Source organism: Panicum virgatum, chromosome 3K (genome assembly GCF_016808335.1).
Source record: "Panicum virgatum strain AP13 chromosome 3K, P.virgatum_v5, whole genome shotgun sequence".
In the NCBI taxonomy this organism is placed as follows: Eukaryota; Viridiplantae; Streptophyta; class Magnoliopsida; order Poales; family Poaceae; genus Panicum; species Panicum virgatum.
The window spans coordinates 24,357,152-24,363,212 of NC_053138.1; positions in this window are offsets into that span (position 1 = coordinate 24,357,152).

Below are 6,061 nucleotides of genomic sequence, written 5' to 3' on the forward strand. Positions count from 1 at the left end.
CGGAACCGGCGCGTAACTAGCTTTCCGCACCGAACCAGCAGCAGCGCGAGACCTAACCTAGAGCTATGCCCAAAGCACTCAGCCATGAATCATGCATGATGGGGCCTGCTTGCCTGCCTTCTTCTTCCGGCACGCCGTGTTGGGAGCTGCAAGCCTTGTTCGAGCTGTGGCCCGAACGCGATGTGTGCGGAGCTAGGAACGTGCCTGGCCGCCGTAGATCGGATCTGGTTTTCCAGAGCTTGCCCATGGGGATGGATGTGTTCTGTCGGTTTGGTCTCATTGCTCTTATAGTATCGCCGTATCGCTGTACGCGCGAACAGTGACGTTGTTTGCCGACTGGCCACCCTGCCGGTTTGGACTTTGGAGCCTTGTACGGACCATGCCACGTGCACTCTTCTACAACTTTATATCTATTTTTTTTCCTTTTTCGAGAGGACAACTTGATATCTAGTTTTTTTAGGGGGTGTGTCAACTTTACTCAAACATCAGCGTAGCTGGTACAAACTTTATCAGGAGGATCAAAGAACCAAACATGCCTTCCTAATGATTCATAAATCGAGATTCTAGCTAAAATGAATCGAGATTCTAGCTAAAATGTGGGCATCAGTGTTTGACGTCCTCCCTTCATAGACAATTTCTGCTAAAACCGATTGGAACCAGCCGTGGAAACCCCAGATAATTCTCCCGAAAATCGCCAGATGGCTCATGGCTGGAGAGAGAAACAACACGCACATCACTTGGTCTAATTGGTCGTTGGTTCTAAAAACAGACGCGCGCATACATAGTGTAGTAGTGCGCGCAGGACTCACGCATGCAGGCATATGCACACACACACACACAAAAAAGGTTCAGCGGCGTTGGAATATCTTACGAGCCATGACTCCAAAATTATCGTGAACAACTCCGAATCCGCACATATACACGCCGCCACCCAACACAAAACCGACCCATCATCCAACGGCGGATCTACAGGGGGGCTAGAGCGGCTCGAGCCCCCCTACTGTCCGTGAGACCATGGAGCCCCCCTCATCCCCTCCTACAAATTTTAGGCACCATGGATGAGGAGCTGCAGATTTTCAGAAGTCAGACAGAGGTAGAAGACGACCTGTGCATTATTGGGCCAAGTCAGTTTAAAAAGGCCGAGTAAAAGAACTAGGCAATTAGTTGGGCTGTGGCCTATGGCCATCCAATTTCAGCCCAAAACCAACGAAGCTCAATAGCCCATCACTCGATGAGCAAATTCCCCGGTCTGAAACTCTCCCCAATCCAGCAGCCATCCCCCCAATCGTGCATGGTTGTGCGGCTACCGGCGAGCTGTGGCCTGCGTCGAGCTGCGAGGGCAAACAGCAAGCCGTCGGCTGCACCAACGTGCCGTAGAGCAGCGACCCAGCGACGCCAAGGTCAAGGTGGTGGGCGGTGGCGCAGCCAGCAAGGGTAGAGCGGCGAGTCACATGCTGACCGGAGCGGCAGCCGGCGCCGACATAGGCCCGCATCGCATTCTTGCATGTCGCGGAGGTTTGTGAGTTTGTGCAGCCAGTGCCCTCGCCATGAACTTCGAAGTGAACAGTAATACACCTTAGACAGAATGAATTTTTGTTGGAATGTTCAGCCCCCCTATCCTTTTTTCCTAGATCCGCCCCAACAACGATAACCGCACGCATCACTAGGCAATCGAACAGAAGGGACCCGATAGGGGAGTGGATGCCGTACTAGTCGCGGAGCAGCAGAGGCCGGGCGAGTTGGCGAGCGGGAGGCGGCGGGTTTGGATCGGTAATGCCGAGTCCTCCTCGGCGCAGGGCAGAACCCTAGGCGGACGGAGGCGGCGGTCCGGGCCGCGGCGTGGTGGTGGGCTGCTCGAGTCCCAGTATTTATAAGCGAACGCGTCAAATTGGGAGGAGACGGGAGACATGGGAGAGGAGAAGGCGAAGGCAAGCGCAGGGAGAGAGAAGGGAGGAGGACGCGCTTCCATCAATTCTGATGTCTTTCGACTCTGCTCTTCCCTCGTCTCGGTCACTGACGAGTGGGACAGCAATGACACCTGCCCACTCTCGCTCACCGACAGTGGGGTCAAGCCGTGGCACCTGTACAGGGGCCCGCTGGTGATCCCGCGGGTGACGGAGGTACATCTTGGTACCTCCCAGCCGAGTATTTATCTCCCAACTGGGTACCTACTCGTCCAGGACCACTCTGCACGACTACCCGGTGGACAGGCACTCGGCTGGACGTCGGAAGGTTCCTCCGAGGATCAAGATCAAGGCGCTGATATGTATTCCAGATATCTAGGGATCTCAACCGACCTGATTTCATGTAACAACCCGAGTAGATATCTTCCCTTACTTATAACCCACGACACCTGGCCTATAAAGGCACCGTGAGGGGACCCATAGAACGCATCTCATCATCCATCATCGTCAAGCTCAATACAACACACACAACACAGGACGTAGGGTGTTACACTCCCGAGCGGCCCGAACCTGTCTAAACCCTAGCATCATCTCGTAACCATCTAGTTCTTGGTTCCGGAAACCCCTCTTCACCTATAAATCTACCGCCGGGCATACCCCTGGTGGACTTGCCGGATAAGCAATCCGACAGTTGGCGTGCCTGGTAGGGGTGATTTCTCAGGAGTCCTTACAGCGAGCTCGATGGCATCAAGATCCGACATCTTCTTCTCCGCCAACGTCAGCATCCAGATAGAGGCTGCCGCCGGATTTGCCTTCACCTTCGGTAGTTTCCAGGAAACTACGGTTCCCCGGAGCCCACCCACCAGCCCTCGATCACCGAGAGTGGCAATTCTACTAGCGTCAGATCCAATCTGACGGCTCAAAGTTCCATCGTTCGTCGGGTTTCCGAACTCGACATCAACGATCCTCCGATCGTTCGCCCCAGGGCAACGCGTCGTCCTGTTATTTCCAATGCCGATCTAATCTCCGGAATAGATCGTGTTACCAAATCCCTTGCCGAGTGCATCCAACTCGGTGAGAGCGTGCTGGGTCATTCAGGCGACTCAGCCGTCGTGCCATATGGGCTCCGCAACAACTCTGCGGTCTACTCGGATCAGGTCCGAGTATGCATGGGCAACCTGCGCATCACCGACCTGGATCAGTCCGACTCGGAGCAGATCCAATCTGATCCGCCCTCCTCTCCTAAGGCTGGATATCAGGCTGTTGTCTTCACCCTCCCGCCCAACTGCAGCAGCTCCGACGGCCGGCGTCAGATTTCGGTCATCTCGCTGGACTCCAAGTCCATCACCGATGAGGACGACCAGGAGCGGGCGCAGCGTCTTCACCGCAATGCCCTTCGCACCGATCATCGGGCCAACGAGGATGTCATCCTACAGGCCGAAGAAGATCTCGAGAACGCCGAGCACCGTAACCCCAGGGTTGGACGACGGCGTCCATCTCCTCCAAGGCCCAGGAACCTCAAGAACGAGTTCGTCCGGGACTACGACGGCCACCAAGTCTTCACCATGCCATCCGCCAACATGACCGCCGTTCTCCAGGTATTTGATTATCTTCCCCAAACTCCCGAGATCGAGAAAGCCCGTGCTCATCTCGACGTTGCAGCGACCCAAGCTCAGGGCTTAAGAAGGGAGTACTCCAACTACCGGGAGCAATCGAACTCCAACCGTTCGGTACGCCCCCATCGCCGTGACGAGGAGGTCAACCAGCCAGATCTCCGCGATTGCCTCGGCCGCCGCAATCTTCGACCCTGCATCGACAACCGTCATCATGAACGGGACAACGCCAAGCGGGAACGATGTCGCCGCTACGACGAGGAACATGGTGCACCCAGCGCCAACCGGAACAACCGCGATCGTCGACCCCGCGACGACGACTACAACCTAGCGGACGACCTCGACGGCTTCTCCGCCTTCTCCGACAGGTTGCGAGCCATCAAGTGGCCCGCGACCTTCAAGCCGGTCGGCATCGAGAATTCGATGGCGAATCTGACCCCAAGACGTGGCTGCGTACCTACGCCATCGTCGTTCGGGCTGCGAACGGCAACAACGACATCATGGCGGCATACTTCCCGGTGATGATAAGCCGTTAAGCACAGAACTGGCTCGAATCCCTTCCTGTCGGTTCGATCAACTGCTGGCAGGACCTCTGCACTGCCTTCGTCCAATACTACCAGGCAGCCTATCCGGGCCCTAAAACCAGATGGGATTTGGGCAGTGTCATGCAACACCCCTCTGAGTCCCTGCGTGACTACATCAAAAGGTACTTTGCTAACCGTAACATGGTTACGGAAGTTGATGACAGGGATGTGATCTACCACTTCCACCAAGGCCTCCATAGCATCGAACTATGGTGGAAGATGTTTGAAAGCAATCCCAAGACCGTCTCCGACACGATGGCCGTCGTCAACAAACACGCCGACATGGAGGACACCGAACGTGCACACCGTCGCCACAAGGACCGTCGCGAGCCCGCCGACCGTCCTCGCCAAAGGGACGACGACTCGGTTTGACAAAGTGGCGATCACCCTCCACGACACGGCAAGAACCGCGACCGCGCTGAGTCATCCAAGGCTCGCGAGCGCAAGCACGGCCCCGACAACACTGTCGCCGTCACTGATCGGCCCCAGCAGCGCACCTCCCTCGACCAGGAAGAGCTTGACAAGCTCCTTGACGCCAAGTGCCCCTAGCACAAGGACGCTAACCACACAGCGCGCGAGTGCCGCACCCTCTCCAACAGCGTCGCCCCCGAGGAGCCCAAGCGTCCAAGGTTGGACGACCGCGAAAGCCCGGGTAGGCCAGGCGAGATGAGGACAACCAGCAAGGCAACAGATCACCCGTCACCTTTCAGGAGGAAGAACGGGTGGTCAACATTATCTTTGGCGGCTCCAGTGCGCCATCCTGCAAACGCAGCATCAAGCTGCACAACCGTGATGTCAACTCGGTGTTCAGGCACCCGGTTGAACCCCTTCGTTGGTTCGAGATCCCCATCACCTTCGACCGACGCGACCACTGGGTGCACCTGCCCAAGCCATGTGCTTATCCACTCGTGGTCAACCCGGTGATTCGCCAGATCCGTCTGGCCAGGGTGCTCATCGACGGGGGCAGTGCCCTTAACATCATCTTCGCCAAAACCCTAGAGGACATGGGGTTCGACATGACCAAGCTGGTCCCTTTGGACTAGGCCTTCTACGGCATCATCCCGGGTGCCGGTTCAACTCTGGTCGGCAAGGTCGCCCTCCCGGTCACCTTCGGCACTCGGGACAACTATCGCACGGAGTCCATCATCTTCGAGGTGGCGCCGTTCGAGACCTCCTACCATGTTATACTGGGGAGACCAGCTCTCGCCAAGTTCATGGCGATCACGAACCACACGTATCTTCTCTTGAAGATGCCGGCTCCGAACGGAGTCCTCTCCATCCGCGGCGACATCCAGACGTCTCACTCCTGCGAGACGGAGAACATCAACACCGCAGAAGCCATGGAGAGAAGCAATAACCAGGCCTTGGTCGCCCAGGCGGCAAAGGCCCTCACGATGGATCAGCTCCAGAAGCCTTCCAACAACTCAGTGCCAGAGTCCCAGCTGCATCCAGACAGCCAGACGAAGGCGATCGTCCTCAGCGACAACCACCCCGACAATACAACCTTGATCGGGGCCGACCTCGACTCCGCATAGGAACTCACACTCACCTCTTTCCTCCGCGCCAACTGGGACATCTTCGCATGGAAGCCCTCCGACATGCCAGGCGTACCGAGGGAGGAGGCTTAGCACTCCTTGGATCTCAACGAGAAGGCACGGCCCATCAAGCAACGGCTGTGTCGCTTCGCTCAAGATCGGAAGGAGGCTATTGGGGTAGAGGTAACCCAGTGTTGTCGACCGAAACCCACCGGCGAGCAACGACGGGCAACACGAAGAGCCGGGAGGTTGCTAGGGCGCTAGAGGCACTGCTCTCTCGTCGACGGCCCGCAATTTCCGTCACACGCCCGGAGGATATGTGAAAACCGGGCGTGCCACCTGACCTATACCCGATCAGGAGGGTGCAGACATGCTCCGAACAGTTTCCTGCATACAAAGACACGTGTAAACGTAAGTCCGAGCCG